General features: G+C 40.0%; 1 protein-coding gene across 1 annotated transcript in view; it reads left to right on the forward strand.

Annotated features, from left to right (window-relative positions):
* Nucleotides 1-1,410: 1,410 nt before the first annotated feature.
* Nucleotides 1,411-25,837, forward strand: part of tet2 (tet methylcytosine dioxygenase 2) — a 34,328-nt gene continuing 9,901 nt past the window's right edge. The window contains exon 1 of the mRNA XM_008287155.1: nucleotides 1,411-1,808. The gene's annotated coding sequence lies outside the window, so the exon portion shown is untranslated. The remainder of the gene's footprint in view (nucleotides 1,809-25,837) is intronic.

Consider the following 25,837-nt stretch of genomic DNA (forward strand, 5'->3'; position numbering starts at 1 on the left):
TTTAACGCAGCCACACTTAAACAGCTCAACATCCATCTGTGAGACAACTTTGTTCTCTACCAGTTATGTATAGAAACACAATATAAAAGAGTCTATTTTGTCTGTGCAGGATCTGTGCAGCAGTCTACAGTGACTCCTCCTTCCTCTCTGTGCCTCTTCCCCTCCCCCATTCTGTGTAAAAACAAATCTCCTTTTCTGCTCTGAGCCTGAAACTATTGAGTCAACAAATGTCACTGCAGCGAGGCAGGGGCTGCTGGGAAAGAGGTGGGGTCTGCTTTTAAGCCTGAAATACAGCTAAAAGCAGATTATTTTCAGATAAGACCCACCTGTTAGTAAAGTAAAGGAGGAATTAAATTGTAAAATGAATGGGGTTAGCCGCTGACGATTGACTGTGTTGGCTGGAGCTGTGGCCACATGTTCAGTTTTTGTATTTTCCCAGCACACACTGCTAATATATGGTAACCAGTTGGCTGCCTTTTTCTCTGAGCCAAAAGGACAAAGGAGCTTATCTTAGAATAGTAAGGCTGAGTGGTGGTAACAAGGTGCATGCACTCATTGCCTTGGCCTCTTTCCTTTGTGTGCTGTTATTCCTCAAAGAACAAGAAAAACACACTTGTTTTCTTGACAAATTGAAAACCGCAAGTTTTATTACTGGTTCGTGAGAATATGTTTGTGACCTTTAACATCAGAGACACACACACACACACACACACACACTGCAACCTGAACCTCAGACTTGCAGCTCTGCCTAAAGACCAAACCAGCAGTTTTAGTATTTGAACACATTTTTAACTCATGTTATTTCAACAGCATTCCAGGGCTGAATTTGTCTTTTAAATCACCCTCAGCCCCTTTCTCTCTCACACTGCTCTCTCTATCTCTTTCAAGCCCACGTGGCCAGTGTCAACAGGAGGTGGGTCTTGGCTGACACATGAAGCAAACTATGCTGCCTGTATGGCAAGACTGCAGAGTTGTCTTACACCCCACTCTAAAAATGAGCCGTCCAGCCGAGGTGTGCCAAAATAGGACACAGCACCTCGGAAACCAGCGCATTTGCTCGACCGGTGGGACTCTGAGGCGGCAACATCCGACTGCTGCTGAAAAAGAAATGCTTTTAACACCAAAGGAGGAACTTCTGTAACCTCTGACAGAAAAAGAAAGAAGCTGAGATAGACTTGAGTGAAAAGGGAGGGAAAAACCCTGAGTCACTTGGCTTCCTGTCTGAGAAAAAAAAAAAAAAAAAAGGAAGGGGGTGGAGGCATCTTCCACCCTGCCACAGTCAGACAGTTGAGACCAGCAGTGCAATATTCAACATAAAGTGCACCGGAGTCCTGTCCTGTACACCGAATCCACTCCAGTGCTTCAGGGCAGCCATCATAGTGTTCACTATTGTGTGCGGCTGAGGGAAGAAGAAAAAAAAGGAGGGAGCAGAGGGGGGAAAGAAAACCTGTCTCTTTGTGTGGGAAGGACTCAGCAGGAAAGTGATTTTGTAATTATTTGAGTTTGCCACCAAAGGCAAGGCTCTTCCCCCTGATCTGCAACAGCGTCTCGTCCACTCTGTGTGCCACTGCTGCCTTACACAAGAGCCACATATGAGTGTGCTTCTCAGGCCGGCAAACAGCGACACCCGGGCTTCTCCTGATGATGAGAGCCGACGTCAGACTGGTTTCCATGAATATTGATGTGGAGGATAGTCTGTTTCATAGAAGAACAGAAGGAGGCAAGATGGCTGCCCTTTAGGATTTGTTAAAGAGGAGATCCAGACGGTTTGTTGGAATTTCTACAAAGTGGAGGGACGCAAAAAGAAGGTGAGAGTCTGCTTCGCGTGTTTGTGCCCTGTTTAGCCTTTTCTCCTCTAACCTTGAGTGTATTTTTGGTGGTTTTTTGGTCAGGTGAAGTATAGCAGATGTCCCCCACCGTAAAAAGCAAGAGCCAACATAATAAGGAGGGGATATTAGATAAAGCTACTCCAACATGGCTGACGATTTTCTTTCTTTTTTTTTTGCCAGCTGAAATTGAAAGACACCCTCAGTGTTTTCTTGTTTGTCCTGTGTACACTCAACATTCTTGCTGCTTTTGAATGCATCATAGAAAATGGTGTACTTAGACTGCCTGTTCAGGAGTTTTTCTTTAGGCATAATTTAAATGCCTGTATAATGCTCTCATTCTTAACATACCGGCCTTGCTTGTTATTAGTCACATATTAAGCATGTGTGGCAGCGTGTAACGTATGAATGTGTTTTGTATGAGTGAGTTTTATCAGAGTGGGAACACATTTTTAACATTTATGTGTAATTAATGGCTATTACAGAATGATGGTATTTTGTGTTCATTATGTTTAAATGCAGTGAGTGTTACCCTCCGTAGCTTCTCATTTCACACCCACTGCTGTATATGTGCTCGTTTGTGCTGTTGTTCAGTAGGCTTTAGTAGGAGTCGAAGTAGGAGAGTAAAAGTCCAACCTGGACATGTCTAGCAGTAAGTGCATAGTGTCTGCACAGCAGTGGAGCTGGAATAGCTTCTGGCTTTGTGTATCTCTGTGAATCAGCTTTCATTGCTTTCACCACTGAATGACAAGCAGACACAAAGGCAAATCCCTGGGAGAAGCAAAAGAGAAGAGTATAGTGGTGGCAGAGTGTAGTGAAGGCAGACAAGGTCAGAAAGCTCTGAAGGAAATGAAACTCTATCCTACTGCACCATTAACTGGGGGAACAAGAATGGTAATTCTGGAGCAGAATTTGCTGTCTTTCTTTAACTTGAGGCCAAACAAGAGGCTGTTGCCAGAAAGCAGGAACAAACATCTTATTCTCCAAAAATAAAAGTTGACCAAACTTGAGCCAATGGCATTAGTAGTATATATTTTAATGCATTAAAATCAGGTAAATGTCACAACAGCTCAGATGCTGTGTTCTCTTGATAGTAGAGTTATTGACAAACAGATTGTTGACAATATAAAAAGGATGGGTGTGACTTTAAATGTGTGTGAACTGTAATTATTTTAATAGCAGCTAAAGAAACATGAATTGCTGCCTTTATACTTGCATGAATAATTGTAGCGTTGAGATAATCACATAAATATGTGATAAGAACATGTATACTCACGTTTGTTAAAGGACAGCAGGTCTCACCTCAATTAGCAAATATCTAATTGGTTCTTAGTTAAGTGTTATTCTAAGATTAGCATCTAAATGGTCCATTAGAATGTAACAGATCTTCCTCAGGTTTGTTTATTGGGTTTGTGTATTCTACTGACAGTTGTAGTGTAGCCACAGTATGGCCTCAGGTCACAAGCAAAGCAAAAGAATGTCTGCTTTACTGTATTCTACCAACTATAGCTATAATGTAGCTACAGCATGGCCCCAGGTCACAACCAAAGTAAAAGCTTGTCTGCAAGGTGGAGAATAATGACTTGGCTTTAATTGGGTGTTGTGGGATGTCTGCAGGATTTTAGTCTTCACCTTTAATCGGTGCCAAAGTTGTACGTTTTAACAAGATCTATTGAAAGCACAGTCATGGATAAAAAAGGCTGTAAAGAAGGTAAAAGGGGCAGTGATGCCAGGATAAAGTCAGCTGTTTGTCAAATGACTAGAAGACAGTTACCAAGCTTTGAAGCCAAAGACAAAGTAGAAAAAGTATTCTGTAACAGCCAAAGGTTCCCTTTCCTCTTTTGAATGAACTGTTTGTTTCCTTTGTGGTTATCTCTGAAGAACATGTAACCCCTCTTAACTTCAAACTCTTCACTATACATAGAATATGTGCTTGTAGTGGAAGAGAATCCCATTTTAGTCATAGTGAGTTGTCACTAAACTTTAAAACCAATAGTGGTGTAGCCCTCTGACGCAACGGCGTGGCTGTGTTTTGATATGGAGAGCATGGTCATTGACTGTGTAGTATCAACACGAGCGCTTAAGCAAGGGCGTTTTCTACAGTATTCCCAAAGTATGTTGTGACTGCATGAGATCAGGTGATCCAGCCTTTTCTGTGCGTAGGTGTGTGTGGTGCCATCTACCCATTCATAATGTCAAGACTCTGTAAATAATGTCTCATGTGAGAGTGTCATGTGAAAGATCGGATCTACCATACTGTTTGGATGAGCTGAACGGAGCCTACTCCATTGCTTGCGAATGAAAGCATGCTTTTAATTGTTATCACAGTGGGGTTGTGTAATTCCTGTTTGCCTGTGTGTTCAGCTGCACTCTATGCAGGCCTTACAAATGATAATTCTGACCTGCATAATGATGACACGTTATAAAAATGAAAAAAACAAAAGCACAGTCTTACTGGAGGTGTTTTCATGAGTCTCTGCATGGCTGCTGTTACATCAGCAGCGGAAAACTCAGCAGAGCATTAATAGGGCTACAGGGGGTTGAGTGGGGGGAAGGGCCGTACAGATCAATCACATGCACATAGCTCCTCTCATCTATCTACACCTACAGATAAGGCCGTGCGGTTGGATTGCTCCTTCGTCATGGCCCTAAGTCCCCTTTATGTCACTCTCAGGGCAAAGACAATATCACCTTTGGGAAGAATGTCCAGTTGCCATAGTGTCTCACAACAATGCTGTCCACTTACAATACCCAAGCCCTTCCCCAAGCCCTCACCTCTGACCTGCTCTGTCCAGCCCACGTATCTTTTTTTTTTTCTCCATCCAGAGGTTGTTTCACAAATGACACAAGAAACATGCCCAGTGGCAGGTTGGACATTTTAGATTGCACTACCTGCTGGCTGGTCACAGCTCAACTGCTTTCCTAAGACAAAATGGCGAGATACTGAGTGTTGTATTGATTTCTGCAGTATTGATTTCCTTCTTGTCTGCTATTGGGGGTTGTTTTTCTATAGAGAGCAAGAGGGAAGCAGCAAGCCACTATCAGATGCTTCTGCAACAGAATCACAGTGCTCTAATATTGTCCTTCTTCTGCACAGAATATACACATTTGCACAGAATTTACCATCAAGAATGCACAGCTGTTGGAATTTTCTTGTTGCAAACTATAAAGCATCAACAATTCTGCAAAAAACAGGGATTTTGTAGATAAAATTGATAGTGCTTTAGTCTTAGACATCCCTGCACAGTTTTGAGAGACAAGATTTAACTCTATGTCACAATGTAGTTTTGGTTAAAATGGTAATTGAAATGGGTTTTACCATTTCTTGGGTATCTGTCCATGCCTTATGTACTGATCAGTTATGAAGTCTGCTGAAAGAAGCAAAAGGTCCTTTGAGTCACCCCATAATGTACGGCCTTACTACAAAACATGGTGTGTTCAGGAGAGTTGTGTGCTTAAACTAATGTTCATTAACTAAAGCTTAATCACGAAAATACAGTATGTCATTAATAAACAATTACCAAGCCAGATCCAGACCTCAACAAGAATCTTGGCTTGCGTCCCGTGAAGGCCGGCCTTGTTAAAGAGTCTTTGATGTAATTATGGCCTGGGAGGGGGGGGTTGTTAGTTGTTGCTGGTATTGTAAAGTGGTAATAATGTTTTTACGAGTCTGAGATACAAAAATGTTATCTGTAATTGCCACGCCGCGTACGCCGTGAATCCCAAAATGACTGGCGGTGTTCTTCCACCGTGGAGCGGCGCGGCGTCGTTCGCCAAGTCGAGGCGTGATTATGCAGCGACAGTGATAAGGCTCTGTTTGAGTGGCACAGGGCCGGAGGGAGTGTTGCTGGCCCTGTGAGCGTGTATCGATGTCAGGGTTTACCTCAGGGGTGAGACAGCGAGGGCAGCGACTCAAAAGCTTCCTCCACGTGAGCACACGCACATGGCCGTTCTGTTTACAAACACTATCCTGGCATTCCGTGGAGAGAGAGAGAGGCAAGTGAGATGTTACGTAACCACCCCAAAGCGAATAGCATCTCTTCCCGCTTCTCGCAAGGCCGCTCCTCCTACGCTTGGACAATCTTCTTGAAAGCAGTTTTTCGCCGGTTCCGCTACAAGAAGTTAGGAATTGGGGGAAAAAAAAGGAATAAAGAGTCGCAGTCACAAGAGGGTCGATGCCCGAGAATGTGGCGAGACTGTGAGCAGGTCTTTTCTTCTGTTCCGCAAAGCTGTTGTGCAGGTGAAAGCCTTAACAGTGGCAGGTCCGGAGATTAAACAGGCTGTAAACTTTTTTTTTCCCCATGAACTTCCTTTAAAGTTTCAGCTTTAGGACATGAAAATAAAAATGGCGATATTTGCTTAGTGTTCACTCATAAATCCCAACATATGTAGCATATAAAGCGACTACACGGACTCACATGCTATTAAAGCTAAAGCTTTGCCCACAATGGTGCTTTCCATTGCACTGCACTGCCTTACATCAATTATTCATTTGTTGAGAAAGGTCTAGTTTACCAGGATTGACATAAAAAGAAAATTCGCTTTGAACATATAAGTGAAACTAAGATGCTGGAACTCTTAAAAAGTAGTGTTTTTGCAAGTCAACAAGATGAACGGCATCCTCATATACAGGATGTGGTTGTTCAGACAAATGTGTAACAAAAGTGTAGCGAGGTAGCAAACATCCACACAGGGTGCAAAAAGAGGTGACCTAACCTCATGCTAAGATCTGACCCTTAGTAAGACTCTAATGTCACTATGTTTGGAGCTCAATCAGTTCCAGTTAAATCAATCAGTCACAATGAGCAGGCTCTCCAAGAGGTCTAATCCTTGAAGATTCATTGCAAAAGAGACAGTTTGCCTTCAAGACAATATCACCTGTCAAAATGCATTTTCTGCTAAATAAAAACAAAAAAAACAAAACTGTCTGATCTAGAGCAATATCTGAAAAAGAAATCCATAGCTAATGTGCCTATCGAGATCTGTAAAGCTCTGGCGTGATCGCACAATCCAAAAAGGGGTCCGAAGTGATCTGAAGAACTACTTCTGATCGCTGCGCTTTTCTAAAATGGCTGTCAGATATGAAGCGTTTGGCTGCTAGGAGCTGTCACATGAAGAGGTGAGGCCCCATGACCCCCTGTTGTCTACACAAGGAGCACAAAGACGGACAGCTGGTCCTGATTGTCATTTAGAAGCGTAACCTTACCAAAAGCTTTGAATGACATCACTAACTACTTCTGAGGGCTTCGAGTGGCTCAGGCTCAATATTAGGTTTCCTAAGTGGAATGTACAAGTGCAGCAGCTGGTGTCTTTCCAAACCGTAGTGCTCAATGACAACTGGACCAGTCTGCATCCATATATGTATTTATATTGGGAAAGTTACAAAGTCAGGTTTGAGCTCTGGGTCTGAAAGAATAGAAAGTCCTTGATGGGATATTTTGCAACATTCGTGCAGAATTTCAACCCAGTGAGACTTGCTGTACTTAAAAACAATCTGATAAATGTAGTAGGTACAAATACAATCATTGGGCAGTAGAGCAACCCAACAGTAAACCAGGAAAACAAAGCACAGACCATGGTTAAGGACTGAATAATTGTGGCGTAAAATAGCTATTCTTTGCAATTAATTCCTGAGTTGTGATAGTTGAAGTGAATGATTTACACAACACTTACACTGAAGTAATGAATCACAAAATATCCTCACTCAGGAGGATTTGTGATTTCTATTCAGTGAGTCACGTGCCTCTTACTCAATGGAGGGAAAGAAGGAGCTTAGCAACAGCGGCTTAGGTCAGGCTGCTTAGAAACCAATGAGGGAAAGAATATCACCACATTCACTTTCTAGATGGCAGAAAATATTTCTTATTCATAGTTATTGTGGGTACTACAGCGATCATTTTTGGCCTTACATGTGATAAAGAAGAAAGAAAATAGAGATTGCCAAACTTGCCTTGATTTTTGTCAGTAATACACCATATTCTGAAGCCCAGTCTTCAATGAAATCTGCCCTGGTACATTTAGAATTCCTTCACTGCCCTGTTTGTGTGCCATGCTCCACCGTCCCTCCTGTAATAATGTTTCCCTTTGCTCTGTTTACTGTTCAACTCTGCTTCCTGTTTAACTGGAAGCTGGTTTGGATTTGGATCATGCAAACAGAAATGGAAATATGTGCTAAATATATGTGCCTGTGAGCTAACCGCACGCCAAGACAAGAAGCTGAATTTCAGAAACATGCGAATCAGAGTTTGTACATCACTAGGTTTTTAGTTTTCCATCTCATGTCAGATTGTAGTGGATGGAGAAGAAAAAAAAAAAACGAGAATCAGGTCAAGATAAAATATGTCCTCTCTTGTCGTTTCAACATTTCATTATTTACAATTTCCAATCTAAAATTTCTAAATTGCAATTTGGAAAGTGTAGATCTGCATCACATGCAGCTTTCTGAATATGCGGCTCTGCTGATTTACTGGCAGGATCAATGCATAAAGCACATGTGCACACCACGGCAAAGCAGCCTATTCTGCAGTCAGCCGTGCTGGGGTAATGTTTAGACCAGATGGGCTTTGAAGCGCTCATAAGATGGTCGCCATGGCTACCGTGCACTCAGAAAGAAATTAACTTTGCTCTGCGCACAGTTCATCAAGTTAGTCAGATATATTGACTGTTGCATAGAAAACGGGTCGGAGGGCAAAACAGACAAGCAGTTTGGAAGGTGAAGCGGAGCGCTGTGAGGGGCTGAGGCAGGTTAGTGGGTTCGTACGCTCAGGAGCCCATTTCTTAATTAGAGTCTCCATGTGATGCGGCTTGAAAGCTCAAAAAAAATGTTTAGACTCTCTGTGTAAGCTGTGCTGACAGAGCTCCTGAGGCAGGCAGAGTGTTTTTAGGTTGTGAGGGTTAAACAGATAACGTTCAAGTTTAACCGGTTCACGAAGTTAGATCTGGGCTAATGTTCAACTGCTGTCTACTAACAGGATTGACCTCCTATGAGAAAACTTCAGTCCTGACATGAACGCAAACGTCAACTGAAAAGCTGCTTTTTTTTATATGTTTCAAGGAAAAGCTGAAAGTTGATTTGATCTATTATACTGTGGTCTGTTATCAGTGACTGTTCGGGTGGTTCCGGTATCAGCCAATGAAGAAACCTTAAAAAAATAATGCAAAAAAATATAGATATATTTTCTGTGATATATATAAAATATCAGATGATTGTAATAAAGATGGCTAAAGTTTCAAAGAAAGAGGGAAATGTATGTTAAAGTAATCCTTGTGAAAAAAAGAGCTCTGACTTTCGATGGCTCTGAATACTAGATTTCAAACAAGTTTCTCTACTTTCACAATAAGCTGGCATCAGTTCGTTACTGATTTTGTTTTACAATCAGTTGCTCCTGACACGTCACATCTCTCAAACTGTGGTCTTTATGATAAATTCTCATTCCCGTTCTCGTAAAATGTGAGTAAAATCATAAGCATTTAATGTAGTACGACATAAAAGTAGGTGACGTGCAGAGAGATACGATACAGTCATTAGTCGACAATTTGTTATCTACATTACTGAGGCTATTTCTTGACACTTCCCACCGCAGTCTGAATTTTAGCATAATTCCTATGTATGAGAATTGAACAAAAAGTTACAGGACTGCGCACGGTGCATCTAAATTGAGTGCGAGCACAACATGCAGTAGTAGTGGTAGTTTATTTCATTTATTGACAAAACAAAAACAATTCAATACAATACAAAACAAAAGTTTCCAACTTCTGAATGAAAAGAGAGCAGAAAGAAAAATAAACGTATGTAATCTGCCCCTTTATGACCAACAATCAGCTACAATATGCATTAAAAACAAACAGACAAATGTCTGAGCAGTAACTGAAGAAAACATACGTCACATTCTGTGTCAGCCAGCAGACCAGAATGTGACAACCTTAACACCAAGGATCATTGCTGGTGATGAGAGGTGGTTCTGCAGCTACCACTGAGAGAAGAAACAGCAGGTTTCACTGTGGAAGGGCCGCACAATGTCCAAACCTGGACAAGGCACAGCAGGGCAGGGGCACATCAGGAGCATGCCAGCTTTTTTCTTCAACATTCACAGAGTTGTGCACCAACAACTAGCCCCCCATGGTGGGACTGTCTAGGCAGGGTTCTACTGTAATGTCCTGATGTGTTTGAGGTAAAATGTTCGGCGCAAACTCAACTGTGGCACAATGGCACCAGTGCCTAAATGCACTGTGTGGGCAGTCACAGCGCAGCGATTATAGACAGGTTTTTTTGGACGCAAAGACACAATTCCTATCCACTCCACTCACCAGATTTGTTTCCCTCAGATCCCTTGACATATTGTTTAAAAATGCATGTACAGAATCGAAAAAATTGTCTGACAAACCGCCGTCATTCGCGTGGTCTGACATGATATCCAGACTCTTGACAGTTTCTCCTCAGACATGTTGCGTGCTTATCACAGAACTTTTTCAACCCTTATACACCCCAAAAAAATTACATTGATTGTGATTGAAAGATTATACCCACTGTTATATCTCACAATAAGCAGGTAATGAGCGTATTGTTTACGGAACAGATACGTTTGTCTGTGTTCTTCGTTGCCATGGATGTTTGTGCCAACCAGTGTCTTATTCCAGACTGGATTGGGGCTTGAACATGTACTCATAGATTTGAGAAGGTGCCATTTCCAATCAAGAACAAGAATTTATGTTTCTTAGTAGCCTTGCTGTTTCACAACACCAGCAAGATAAGGAGATGGTGCCCACAAGCAAAGGCTACTGCAAAGCCTGCCAATCAGACAAAAGTCCGCTGTAAGAAAAGCCTTAAAGAGCCCAGAGCTAATATCACCTGTTTCAGGCAGATACTAAACTATGTGGATTTTTTACTGAATGTTAAATCACACAAAGCAACTTCAGTGAAGTCCTAGAATAACAATACAGAGCTGGAAATGAGCATATGTATCCTTGATAATTATAAGCAGAATTTTTTTAGTGCTGAACAGATCCGACTGCTTTAAATGGAGAAAAGCAGCACATGCCAGCATGACGTTTTGTGTGTCAGGGTTTTGTAGTTTTTCCATAATACCGGCCAAACAAGTTGTATCAGAAATGTACAGAGGTGGGGTTTATCCCCTACAACAAAGGCTGTTGGCTTACTCATGCAAGTGTCATCTACACACCAGTACTTTTTGTCATCTCTGAACTTTACTGTTGATAAGATGCCCTACTTTCACTGACTCACCACAAACCTCAAAACATCAAAACTGACAAACTTGTATAACCAAGTCATATTCACATCTTACACAACAATTTGTGTCATTAAGTTATCCTATTTATGTATGACAAATCTCCTATCTCCAGTTATCTGTTCGTGTAGGGGTTTTGTATCTACAATAGGGAAGGTGTCAAGAAAAAACTGTCAGTTAGTTAGTTCAGCCCCACCCATGGATAGCAAACTGCAGAAAAACCTGTTTGAAACCAGCCACAATACACAGACTACTCTAGTTTTCACTTGACCTTTCTCCTATGCTTTATGTGTAAATATATTTTTTGAATCTTGCCCACTGCTTTGTGAACTTCACAAATACAAAGCCCAATGAACCCTTTAAGATGTCATCAAACAATATTGGAGTAGCAGTGACCCATTATCATGGCTATAAGCATTAGCATGTGGTTTAATATTATGATCCCAGTTAGTCTTCTCTTTCTTTACCTTTCACAGTTCTTTTGACCTTAAAGGGAAGTTTACCAGCCAAATAAGTACAACACTTCCTACTTTTGACTTGGGACATGGGACAAGTAGTGCTTGTCTTTTCATTTACCTAATAAGTTGTAGTTTTTTATGCATCCTCTTTGACAGCATGTTGCGTATGCTACACATTCAAACTGACATTCATTTGTTGGGTTCTGGCAGCCACGTATCACCGATTCATCTACTCATGGTTGAGTGAAAGTATGTCCTCTCAAAACAGTGTGTCTGTTAAAAGGTGACTCTAAAAATGAGCTGATATTCTCTTTAGGGTGGTGTACAGACCGAAATCCAGAACTGATGCTTCAGGTTACTTTAACATTATATCTGTAGGAATAACTGATTTCGCCAGCCACTGTATATTTAATCTGTATTGCTAAAACACACTCACATTGATTCAATAAAGCAAGTCTGAGTAGCTTCAAATTTACGTTCTCAGATATTACAGTTAGGTCAAAATACAGTCAAAGAAGGCAATGAGACAAAAAGCGGCGGGAGCACAAAGACTGCAGGGGATTCACCACAAGTCGGCCACATCTGTCTTGCATTAGACATAAAGAACAATGAAGATTGTACAGATCCCTTCTTCATGTGGAGGGGGAGGAGGCTTTCTAACAAAGAAATTACAAACAGAAGTTTATGTCCTCCATGTCTCTGTCATAACTTACTGATCTTCTCTTCTGATCCAAAGGAGAAAAAAAAATAAAAAATCAAGATTCTGAAGAGTAACAGCATGTCTTTGCATGCACAGATCATAGGAAGTGCTTCCTTCAATGTCAAAATGAGATACTATAAATGTGTAGAGATTTTTGTATCATATTTAAATGGAAGAGTGAGTAATTATATAATTAGGTTTCTCAACAAGTCGATTCTACCTCCAGCGGTGGTTTTCAGTCAACCATCCAAAAGTGAGGACAGAAGAGGGAAGAAAAGCAGCGTTTTTTTTCTCTTTGCTGCCATGTGACGCAACCAGCATTACGTCATCATCTTATGATCAAGCTACAGACAGGATCTACAGGTAACTGCTCTGCTTTACCTGACAAGAAAAACTAGACCTGAGGTTGTACAGTGCAGTCAAAGTCAGACCCCACCCCCACGCAGCGAGCCTCGCAGCCAGCTTTGTTGTCATTAATGGAACCAGCATGTGTCACATCAGTAACTCTGAACCTCAAACATCTGCACTCCTGGTAATAACCTTCATGTGTATATGCTTTTATACAGTAACTAATACAAAAGATGATTGTTTTAACGAAAAATCAAACATATATTTATATTTATATATTCAAAACCTGAACTGCAAAAAAAAAAGAAGCTTAGTAAAGGTTGATGCTCTCACCTTAATGCTTCAGATTTACTTGAATTCCCAAAGCAACAATCAGAAATTTTGGGAAATATGCTTTTTTTCTAAGAGGTAGATCCAATAATTAACAACATTGTGTTAATGTGACAACAATGGAGCGACATGCAAGCAGCCAGTTAGCATATTTAGCACAAATGCTGGAAGAGGAAGTTTTGGGAGCAGAAAGTTCAGGATAGGACAAAATGGCAAAGCGCTCATCTATATTTATTTACGTTTTAGCGCCAGACTTCACTTTCACTCATGTTTATTTTAGGGCTGCAACTAACGACAATTTAACAAAAGAGTCAGTTCCTCCAAACAGTTTATTTTTCTCTTAAAATGACAAACAGCCATTTAATTTCAGTTCCTTTTACTTTGACAAACTGCATGTATGAATGATGCAGCACTGAAAATGGAAACACATGTCTAAAGTGCAAAACTGTAGGGGTTAACTCCTCAACATCTAAAAGACATCAGTATACTAGACAGCATGGTAGATATTTTACAAACAGGAGCAGCTAAAGCAACTCCTGTCCTTCTTTTGTGTAACTGTTTGAATTCAACGATGATACAGTCAAACTCACAGCACAGCTGTCATCTTTAGGACACGTCACGGTTATAATAAAATGCAGAGCAACAGCTTGAAAGTGAATGATGGCTAACATGTAGTCCAAATGAGCCACGTTTCAGTTACTACTTCATACTCGTGCCATTGTCTAACAACAGCAAAATCTGTAAATAAGCTTTACTGGGTATTCGGTTGTAGTAGAATACAGTATATGTGAGCTCAGGGAGTAGGAGAGAAGCAAACAGATGTAAGTTGCCTCCATGCGGACTAGTGCTTGTGTGTTTCTCTTCAGGTGTTGCTGCATTTTGCTAATGCCGGTGTAGTACACAATCCAAACTCTGCAGACTCCACTCTGATCTGATTATTGAGATAATTTTAAGTATTTCCATTCTTTCGAAGCTGTGGGTCTTCAGAAAGTTTTACATTGAAACGAGTTGCTGCAATTGTCTATAACTGTAGCCTCTACTGCAGCTGACCAATGAGCCAAAGGTGATTGACATCGTAACCCAACAGCCTTCACTGATACTGAGGAAAACATTTTTATTGAAAAAAATATACAGAATAATATAAAAACATTTAGACACTTTTTCAGTGGGCAGCAGCTTTGGTAAACTGGTTTAGATAATTCCTCCTGAGTTCTATCTCAGTGTAGATTCCTGTGTTGCTCAGGTTATTTATGTTTAGCAACAAGATCTTAGCACTTAGAGTAAAATGCCACAATGATCTTCCAAGTATGAGCAGCCTTACTACAGACACAAGGGGCTTTTGTTTCTTTGCCAGAAACCGTCATATGTTCAGGCTGATAGAAGGAAAGAGAGCGAAGGCACCAACAACCATGTGAGGTGCATTGTACACACTGCGTGAGCATTGCCATGTGACATAAATCACAAGTGTGTGGTGCCTGATAAAGAGACTCTCTGAGATGCAGACCATGAATGAACATCTGTCCTATCGTGCCTGAAGTGCATTCGACAGTCACGAACAACACATGCTACCAGCGCATTACTTCATATTGGGCTTCAGGACTTGTTGTGTTTTGACCTTCCACAACTTTCCAGCGTACTCCCTTAACTCTCCCCTAAACATTCTCTCAAGTCATGCAAGCCATATATCACGATCTGTCATAATTGAAAATGTTTACACGGGAGTCTGAGGGAATCATTAAATGTTGCCTTAAATCAGGTAAATGTGTATTCATGGAGTTTCTACCGCAGCTGATTCAACTCATTTATTAATATGGCATCAAAAACTAGATTTCTGACCCATTAGGGTGAGGATGCATAATTCCCAAGATTCCAGTGACCATAGAAGAAATTCAGTCTTAGAAGTAAAAAGGATGTTTAGGAGATTATAAACTGTTTTTTTTTTTTTAGCTTTTTAGCGTTTGTTTTCTTGTTTACACAGTCAGCTGGAATGCAGAGTTGTGAGGTCATTAGGTTTGTAGAGCAACAAGTTCAGCTCTATATTTACAGCAAGGATTTAAAACACTGTAGAATGCAAGCCATCTGACCTAATTACACTTGTAAAGGGTTGCTAAGGGTGAGGTTTCACTCGCAGCTGCATGCAGTCTGAACCGTCCAACTCCAGCCCGTCTAGTATATACAGTCATACATTAGCTGTACTTTTTGCCAAAAAATATTCATTACCAAAATTTGTGATATAAACAAGGACTGAATTTCCATTCCCATATTGTGATTTGTCAAGTAGAAAATAAGAGGGTTAGATGTAATTTCATTTTAACTCAGGGGTTTTACTGGATTTCACATGGCAGCTCCAACTTTGTTGTTTTAGTAATAAAATAACACACAAGGGTCTCTGGTTAACGTCTACACTTTACTAATACACTCTGTACACATAATTTATGTAATATATACATATTTGGTGTATTTTACAGCATGTTTGATGTGTGGAATTACCTCTGTATAAACTGGGACATAAAATGACAGGAGAGGTCTCAGAAGTTTTAAAAACATTACTGGAGAACATAGAGTATATTTATATTTTAAATCAGAAATTCCTCTCAATTCAGAGGTTTTCATTTAGTTTTGATAGTAAATATTTAGTTTAACTAAAGTCTGGTCATATGAAAGTCATGTGTCAGTTTGTACTGAGCCACCAACTCAGGTCATTTCAAAATGAAGGTGATGCTAATACTTGTGATTAATAAAAGAGATAGAAACACTGCAGCTACTGTATCTAAATGACAAGCAAAGCTGCTAAGAGCAGGGAGCACATTGTGTATTGATATTTGACAAGTCGAATGGAAACAATCAGACTGCTGAGAAATCGAACTGGGATGAAGTTATATTATGTTGTTCAGTTGCCGTGGTTATTGCATTGGCACTAAATTACAATAGTAGGCTAAGAGGAGTTATAATATTTAGTTAGATCACGGTTAATATTCGCATTTCTTATGACACAGTCCACAAGCACTCTGGGTTTTACCTTTACCAAGCTCTCTGAAAACGTATAGTCTCCAGTCTGGGCACATGCTCTGTGCTCTTATCTTTGAAACAGGAAAATACAAATGGGCCCATTTCAGCAAAGAAAAGGAAATGTACACTTGAGATCAGGGCTTATTCTTGGGACTATTGTACAAAAAGCGTGCGTTTGATTTACAGGTCTGCTCTGACTCTCTCTTGCTATTAACAGCGAGGCTCTTTAGCCGAGCTGCCGAGGTCTGAACCTGAAAGCGCAGAGACCTGAGTCTCCCAGCAGCTGTCGTTAGTGGTGAATGTCACATGCGGCTGCCAAGTCACGCCAAACAGAGCCCATCTACTATGGCGGTTCTCATATTTCACTAGGTCTCTCTGGGAATAACAAAAACACAGTGCGAGGGCAGTGCATTAAGCGCCGTTACACTAGCGCTATGGAGACGCAGCGATACACTGCTGGTGGAAATGGGGCTGGATATCCACAGCACCTTGGAGTTGCGGCTCAAATTCTAGGATTGTTTTAGTGGGATGATGAACATACAGATATTAAATCAGCAAATACTTCAAACAAAACACTTCCTTGTTAAAATAAGTCTGTACTGTCATGTGCATTAACTGCCGCCCCTAAATGACTCTTGTGCAAACTGTGTCCATTGTTTTGCAACAGTGGTTACACTGTGTCCATGAGTCCACCCTTGCCCTCAGGCTTCAAAGCACTAAAGCAACTGAGCATCTACAAATGCATAGCTACAGAGCCAAACCACAGGCTATCGGCTGTTTATCCCGGTTCATAACTGCACAGGTTAGACGGGAGACCGAAACAGGAGGTAGTAGATGAATGGCAGGCTTAAGTAGAGATGAACCTGACGAGTAATTACAGGGCAGAGGTGAGGCTGTGGGAGAAGGGAGGGAAACCAACAACAGCACATAGAGACAAAGAAACTGACTTCTGGAGGGAAAGAGAGCTTTGTTGGGAACTCAGTTTAAGCCAAGTAAGTTGAGTCATTATCATAAACTGAAACAGAGTGCTCATTTCCCTGGTGGACATTAGCTACTAGAAAGAAAACCAAAATAGATCAAAGCGTTATAACTTCCAGCAGGCATCCACACTAAAGCCGCTGCAACGCTGTGCTTCTGGCTTAGTTTAGTGCTCTACTTCCGGAGCAAAAAATAGATCTCCCCGTGAATCACATCTAACAGGATGCAGCCAACACTTAAAATGTCTTATAGCACGCAGTCAAAGTTGGACTTACAACATTGCATAATTGGTGTGTGCGTGTGTGTGTGTGTGTTTGTATGTTTGTACGAAGCCTGGATCGGCGCGCGCACACACACACAGCTGGGATCTCTGGCTTTGTTCTGGGTTTGCAAAGATTTTTTTTCTTTTTCTTTTTTTTTTTTTTTTTTGTCGTCAATGTGGGTGTATCCAACTGTGACAAGCTGCTTGGCTCCGAACGGTCTTTTGTAAACCCTGGAGTGTCCCATAGGAATGGAGCTGCTCTGAAAGCAGCTTAGCACCAGTGTTCACCTCTTGACTTTGTTACTGATTTACAGACAGCTCCGAGGGCCAGAAAAACAAAGGAGCAGTCACATGGGGGTCGGGAGGCGGCATTCACGCGCTCACCTCATTGTTACATAGTGAGGGATGCTTCATATGAGGAGGAGTTCAACAAAAAGACTGACACTTAATTTGTCAGTTGCACACTTTTGCACATATTTCTATATCAAGGGAGACATACAGATACAAAAACTGGTGGCATACAGACATAGTTGATCATTGTCAGTCAATTTGCAACATCCAAACTGATTGAGAATGTTAATTAAGCTTCAAATCTATACACTACTCTGTGCTAAATTCATCGTATAGCACATCAGAAACACCTCCTCTTTTATAGTTCTCTTAAACTCTACCAAACTGCACACTATGAAATTAGCAGCTCTGCCGCAGATTAGACAATTAAAACATCATGTTGTGTTAATGAAAATACTTCCAGATACAGAGACCACTTGTCATTTATCAAAAGGAGCCACGCACAATTCACAACTCCCACATGGTGTTACTGCACTCATTTGTCAAAATAACACATTTCAGTTTTAATACGTCTGACGTACTCATAAAGGGGTTCAGTGTCACTTCTGATTACAATGCTGCTGCTGCTGGTATCCCGCTGTGGTACATCACTCTGCATCCGTTCTGCAACTTGTTGAACAAGTAGCAAATGAGGCTCCTTATCTTCAAGTTCCAGTGATGATTCAATATAATTTCATTGCTTTATAGTTTGAATTTATCTATTTTATGGTAGTCATTTAGTTTGGGTGCTTGACCGTAGATTCATATTCCATTACAAGAACAGATCGTCCTTAAAAGCCATTACACAGGGGAAACCTATAGAGGCCCTTCTTAGATCAGTCATGCATTCAGAAACAATCACATACATGGTAAAATATAGAAATGATACATAAAATCTTTGAGATTCTCATTACCACTTTCGGTTTAATGGGACATAAATACTTAAGTGCTAAATGCTTATGACTTAAGTTGTCGCTGAGTTTTTCTCGAGGTTTAATAATGTTCCTTTTCTTTCACATCAGATTGAATAATGGCAAAAAAAAGGATCTTCTTCAAGCTTACCAGGCAGTTTTTTACTGAAAAAAGGTTGATATTTTGGAGGCGAGATGCCTACGCTTCACCTGGAAGAGACAAAAAGACAGCTTTGAGGCTCCTTTCTCCAGCCACTGACCTGAGCAGTGTCTTTTGTTTTTGGTGTGCTGATTCCCTCTTCCAGCTGCTAACAGGCAGCCGGCTGCTCTGTTGTGACAGTGCTGGGAGCTTCCAGACACCCTTGTAACAGCTCGCCTCGTTAGTGGGAGATTTAGCACTCTAACTTTGGAGGTCTGGAGGGCTGCTAATGTCCTGGAATGGTGATTGACACAGAGGAGGAGATCATTATGTCAACCAGCTTCCCTGCCCAGGCACAGCTTCGCCTGACAGTTTCCTGTCATCTTGGTCCAGACGGGGCGACTGGGCCACGACTGCAACAGGGTGACTTTTGTTTAGCCTCATTCATGGTCCACTTGACCAGACTGGACATTGTAGCTAAAGAAATGATTCTAAGTATTGTCTTGAAATACTTCACGAAATGGGAAATGAATAGCAATTGAAAACTTTATAAGTTCCTGTTTTAAAAATGAAGTTTTTTACCAGAAGTTCTATTTTTGCACCTACATTTTATTGTATTTTTTTTGCAAATGAGCTCAGTCCAAACCCCAGAGACAGAAAACGTATCATGCATATAAGTAGTTGACAGATATTTTTGTAAAATATTTTATCCATCTGTACGGCCATATTTAAATGACTCATATTTTGTTTATTATTTGCTCATAATGTGGTTGAAATTGCCACTGTATATATGCAAAAACATTTTTTAAAAACACTGTGATGAGACTAGTTGTTTGAAGACAACAGCTGTTCTGCCAGAATCTTAAGTAACCGTAACAAGTACCAGATGCGATCATCAGGACCAATGATGGAGCACAATTATGCCAAATGAAACATGCCATAGTACTTTAAATATTTAGCATTTTTCTTTTCTGTTCCTCCAAACATCCGTCAATGCCTATAGTGAAGCTATAGTAGGTTTACAATAACAGGATGGCATGTAGGAATCTAAAGCTGGATCCAATTAAATTTTCAGTGTTGGCACAGTACAGTGTTTATCTGTTTATTTGTTTACTGAAGGTAAGCCATAGCAGCTGGTAGTAGTGACCTGATAATTTAAATACATTATTTACTGTCTTTAGATGCATAGTCTGAGTTGCATGGCTTTCTGAGCCTAGGAGAGCCGGTACTTTTATTTTTTTTAATGTTTTTTTCAACCTTAAATGGACCTAAATTGCCTTGATGAAGATATTTTCCAACAACCATCACCATCAATGACAACTATTCAGCCTGATTGCAAACTGAGTGTTATGAATGTAGACTTACGGTGCAACATTTTAAGTAGCTGGAATTTGTAGGATTTTGTATTTATCTGTGTTGCATTTGTAAAACACCTGCATGAGTTTGCCGATGGGGATCTAATGCATCATTTTAAATGAAACTGTCAACATTAAGGTTGTTAATTGCTGATTAATTACACATGTTGACTTTAATATACACAAGCCTGGAATCAAACTGTTTGTTTTTATTATAATGTAATCAAAAAGAGGCTGTATACTTTGTAAATCAAGTACTCCAAATGCAGTATTTAGAACAGAGGGTGGTGATGATGCTGTAGGATGCTTGTATGTAGGTGGACAAACCCTCAGGAAAAAAAAACATCTTCTCTTGTCTTCCACGTATAGTGTGCAGGATAATGATGCTCAGGGACAAGCTCAGCCTGTTTGAAAAGATGCCAGCCTATACTGCATTTGATATTGATTTGCACAAGCGAAACACAAATGGCAAATCTGTGTCAGACTGTTTTCTTTCTTAAAGTCAGTAAAAAAGAGAATAAGCAAAGTTAAACAGAAACTGACAGAGATGCCTACAAGATGGAAATCTTACAAATCTAACCAGAAATTTAATCATGCTATGCAATCAGTACAGTCAGTTTCTCTCTTTTACTCAACCTTCTTTTATGCCAAACACTAACCGTTTTACAGAATCTGTGCCCTCTCGGTGCTCATCAGCTACCCACTCCTTTGGCATCTGCAAAAGAGTTGCTCATAATTATGATGGATTAGACTGCGGCTCTTTGTACCTGTGCGCTGCAACGGTTTTGCAGATGCTGCGGATGTGACATGCATTAATAATTGAGGGCAGCAGACAGAAATCAATGTTCTACTGGTATCACAGGAATCTATTTGCTTTTGGCAGAGAGGGGGAGCACAGGGAAAGCAAAATGAGACCATAAGCTACGATTGCTGCTTAACACACTCTAGATCTTATTTTCTATACACGACATTATTACTTTATAAAATGACTTTGTTACAACACCTCTAGCTCTCAGGGCTATCTACTGTCCTAATTCGGACATTTTTTTCTCTATTGGAAATTTTCTGCTTATTTTAACTACAATTCCATGGACAAAATCCAGAACTAGCAATGATGCTGCAAAAATACTGTGTAGATTAATACTCAGCCAAAACGAGATGCAAAAAAACTTTAGCCTGTATTTGAAATACTCGTGCACATTTTGCTACGTGACCCTTGCTTTGAGGTTTGTGAGGTTCATCATTAGAAGCAGCGATATTAAATGAATGTAATTTTTCGCAAAAAAGTTTTAATCATGTATGACTAAGTGTTTTTAAACCACACGAAAGCAAAAACTGTAGAATGAATCCTGCTTGTTGAGAACTATAGTGCATCGCCTGCATCTCTCCCGTGTCCAGCCCAGACATGCTTACAAGACACTTAACAGCAACCTTGGACGGCTGCCTGACAAATCACAACGTACAGCTTCACGGACTCCAAAAGGAGAACATTTCCAAACATTCAGTTTACACAACAGAAATACATGTTATACTGTGTCCTCTGCCTCTGCAGCCAGGCATCTTATATAAATCTCATCAAAACTAAAATCTCTTCAACAACAACTCAACACATCAGCATCAAACAAACAAAACAAATCAGGATTCTGCAACTGGAACTTATCAAACGAATGATTCCTCATGTCACGATGCAGAGGGCAATGGAATACAAAATAAAATTCATCCTCAACATCAAGATTACAGAAAACCAACATTGTTCTTCTAGAATGTCTTCATATCTGCCTGCTTCTGTACCAGTTGTTTTGGTTTCTTACAATTTGCTCCTTCTTGTCGCCCGACAGCTTAAATATTTTTTGTTTGACTGCGTTTATATGACACTGCAAGTTATTCCTTTATATTAAACTCAAATTGAAAAGAGAAAATATTGTCCTCGACCAAGGAGAACTGTGTGTATGATCCTCGTTTGAAATCTTTTTGGTCAGTCTTTCCTCTGGCAGCTGAACAAGGTGTTTCCACAGCGTCACCATTTCACCTCTCTGCTTTACATTAGACATGGCTCCCGTCCCAGATCGCCTTCAACAGCTTGCTTAGCAGTAAATTTATGCACTCCAACGTAGAACCACATGGTTCAGTTCTGGATAGCGTTATTGTCGGGGGCATCCTTGAAACACTACAATCCTGCAGCATAACAAGAGACTGAGCCTATCGCTGAAATACAAACTTCTAGCGAAGGTTGGAAAATTAGGGTCAGATAACATTTTTATTTTGTTTAATCATATACCCTAGCTTTCTTCCAACAGATTCTGCCAACATTTGAATTACCTCTGAAGGCTCATATAATGATTAAAGACCCAACCAGAATATGCTTGAGACCAAGTGTACTTTAGACGCACTTAGTCAAACTTAAAATATGCTTGCACTGCTGTTCATGTAGCTTTCCCAAATGTATGGTCTGTGTTGTTGCTATTAATAGTCAATCTCTGTTTACTACCTCATAAATTCCAAATATAGTGCAAATGCACCAAGAAATAACATGTCCTTCAATGAGAGAGTTGAACAAACATCATGCAAAGTAATGTTCGAGGTCGATGAAGTGACTGTGGGAAACATTTGAGGGGGTCAGTTTTAATTTTGTACTCTTTATAACTTCATGACAGAAAGCTCACAGTGCTCAAGCTTTGGCTTGATAACAAAGGCCTCAAATCTGAGAACTGAATAGTATTTGCATATTTGACATTACAATATGGTAAGGCCGGGAGAGGAATATCTCAGCAGAACAGCTGACGAGCAGCCAACTCTTCCCCCCATCTACCATCTGGGACATTAACCTTGCATCCTACAGCCCACGATCAGCTAGACTAATGTTTCATTTAAAATATTCAGTCTTTTGATAAAATAACAAATGAATTAAGTTGAGATATATAGTGTTTGACTTTCCCTTTACTCTTTCGCTTCGACGACTCGTGTTTGTAGCAGTGAACTGTAATGATGCCAGCATCTAGAGCAGAGATCTTCAACGCCGGTCCTCATGAGCTACTGTCCTGCAGGTTTCCATACTGCAACACACCTGACTCACATAATGGATCTCCAGCAGCTTGTTGTCAAGTTCTACACAAGTCTGTTAATGACCCATTCATTTGAGTCAGGTGTGTTGCAAACGGAAACATCTAAAACCTGCAGGACAGTGGCTCACGCGGACCGGAGTTGGAGATCTCTGATCTAGAGGGTGGATTCAAACACATGCCACTGTTTAATGGATATGTCTGTATGTCTGAGAAAAATCAAGAAGCAGCTTGTCCGCTGACTACGGCTATGCTTTTTCAATCTGCATGTGGTGCAGCATTACTGAGATGAAACAGGGACAGAAAGGTGCCAAACACTGCAGCCCTGGATACTTTATGTGCATTTAAAACTTAGCAATTCCAAAGTCTTTCTTTTTCTTGAATTTTAAAGCACATTTCGCACGTTTTTATTTTTTTTAAAAAAACAAAAACCATAATCTTTAGAATGCAGTGAAGATGTCTGTCCTATATTTGTTGAAGAACGACTGTGTTATGGAGACAAAATGAGCTGCATTTGGTTGACGGACATTTTGGTAATCAAAAGGTTTGATTCAGAACAACAAACTAAGTATTTTTCCAATATTTTTGTAGTTTATTTTACCTACAGAACAGTTTTATAGGAGAGTGTTTGGTCTAATGTGGCATTTTGAGATTTACTGTCCACACACAGTACGAAATGAGAAGTCACAACTTTGAGTTTGAGAAAAAAGTCTTTAAAAATAACACATACTGCTATGCATACCTGACACTGGGCAGTGAAAAAGTCACAAAAAGTAAACTCTGAATAAGATGAGATATCATATATCAAGACTACATAAGCTTGTTTTCTGTCTGACAGGATGTATGTGTTACCAGGCAGCTTTTATTTAAGAGAATTTCACTTTGAGCCTGTCTGTCCTTAATTATCTTAACAACACATCATAAGTTGTTACTGAGACTTTACTACAAGTTTTAAATACTTGTAACTAGAATTACCACAAAGCTGTATGATGAGCACTAACAAGATTTCTTTGTTGAAGTCCGAATTTCTTAATTTTAGCATCTTTTACTAATGACAGTAACACAGCGCTTAGGTATAAATATGGACCAAGCACAAGACAGAACAAAGACAGGAAGCTCTGATAACAGAAGTGTGTATATTAGCTGCTCCGTGAACCAATTTGGTAACCTTGAATGAATAGACAGGGCTGTTGTATTTAAAGCACTGATGTGTCATTTACCTTGCAATAGGTCTGACATTTTTATTTTTATCAATCACCATCAATAGATTTGTTTTAAGATAAGATAAGATAAGATATGCCTTTATTAATCTCACGGTGGAGAAATTCACATCGTTGACAGCAGCTTTCAACAGACGTACACAGATACGACACAGTTTTGATTATTCCATTATGTTTACAGCGTATTTGTTCTCGTTGTGTTCTATTCACATTCATGTTCTGAGAAGCAAAGTGCAACGCCACGAGTGCAGTGGGTAGTAGCACATGAATCTTCTAAGTCTAAGCACAACATGCAGTTTAGCTCTGCATATCCAAGGGTACATAACCTTAATTCAAGATGATCACAAAAGCATTGGGTGACATTTTCCTACATATTAAAAATGTCATTTTTAAATCTTTACTTCGAATCTAGACAAAAGTACTTGTTTTCGGTCTGGCTGCACTAGTTTTATTCTTTGAGATATTTACTTATTCAAAAAACCCCTAAGAATGCTTTCTGCTCTGCTTTTCCTTGTTCTGCTAACAGATCATTTGGCTTATTTTAAGTAATAAATCCCCCATTTTATCATGTTTTTTCATTTATTTTTGAGAATGTGAGTTTTTGTAGTGCAAGACCACAAAAAGGTGCATCTACAGCAGGACACCTTCTGTTAACATGCTGAATTCAAAATGGTGACTCACAGTCCACTGACATACCACCGTGATGATCTCTAGTCTGTTTTTCTTCTTGTTGCTCACTTTTCACTGCTCTCTAGTTCTTCGGCAGCGGGTGGATGATGTCAGGGTGAATGTAACTCTATTACAGGATTGTGTTGCCAGCTGATAGACATTTAGTGCCAAATATAAACACATTACTCTACTGGCCTTTCCCCCTCCTAGGCCATATTTAGACCTCTAGTGTAAGAGCACAGAAATAAAATGTTTGTCAGCAGGGCCTGTCTGTAGGCACCAAGCTCCTGTCACACTTGAACTTGTTTTATGGCACTTATACAGGTTGTTTTCTCCTGTCTATATCCTTGCTTTTGTTGTATTTACTCTCAGATGTATGTCACTTTGGATAAAAGTGTCTGCTAATGAAGCTGTTGAACTGTAGAATCTTAGGGTGTACTTGAGAGGTGGAAAGTATTGTAATCATTATAGTTGTTGTTAAAGAACAAGAAAAGTAGGACTTTGTTTTTTTAAAAAAACTCTCAAAAACAAATCTTTATATTATTCTCAACATTATCTTAGATCAGCAGTTTACACTATTTTACAGAATTTTATTTCTTTCAGCAAAAGCCCAGTTTAGTTATCATTGGTAAACATTAAGTATTATGATCTAGAAGTTAGGCAAAGTAAATAATTAGATTACATGTATGTAAAAAATGCATTTGTTTTGCTGAATGTGAAAATGTAAAATCTTTTCTCTTCGTTTGGCCTACAACAATTAGCAATATCTAATGGTGTCTAGGAGGCTGTGACACTATATGTGCACTACAAACTTAACTGGTTGGACACATTTGCTTTCACACGATGACCTATTTGTTGACGTGTGCATGACCTGACCTCAATGCATTTTTAATACATAGTGGAACAGGTCTGACCACGTAAAACATAGTTTGGTGTGAACAAATCCTTTCATCAGCAGTCTACACCATATACTATCTACTGCCGTCTATGAATTCTGC

Source organism: Stegastes partitus, unplaced genomic scaffold, assembly GCF_000690725.1.
Source record: "Stegastes partitus isolate 25-593 unplaced genomic scaffold, Stegastes_partitus-1.0.2 Scaffold11, whole genome shotgun sequence".
NCBI lineage: Eukaryota > Metazoa > Chordata > Actinopteri > Pomacentridae > Stegastes > Stegastes partitus.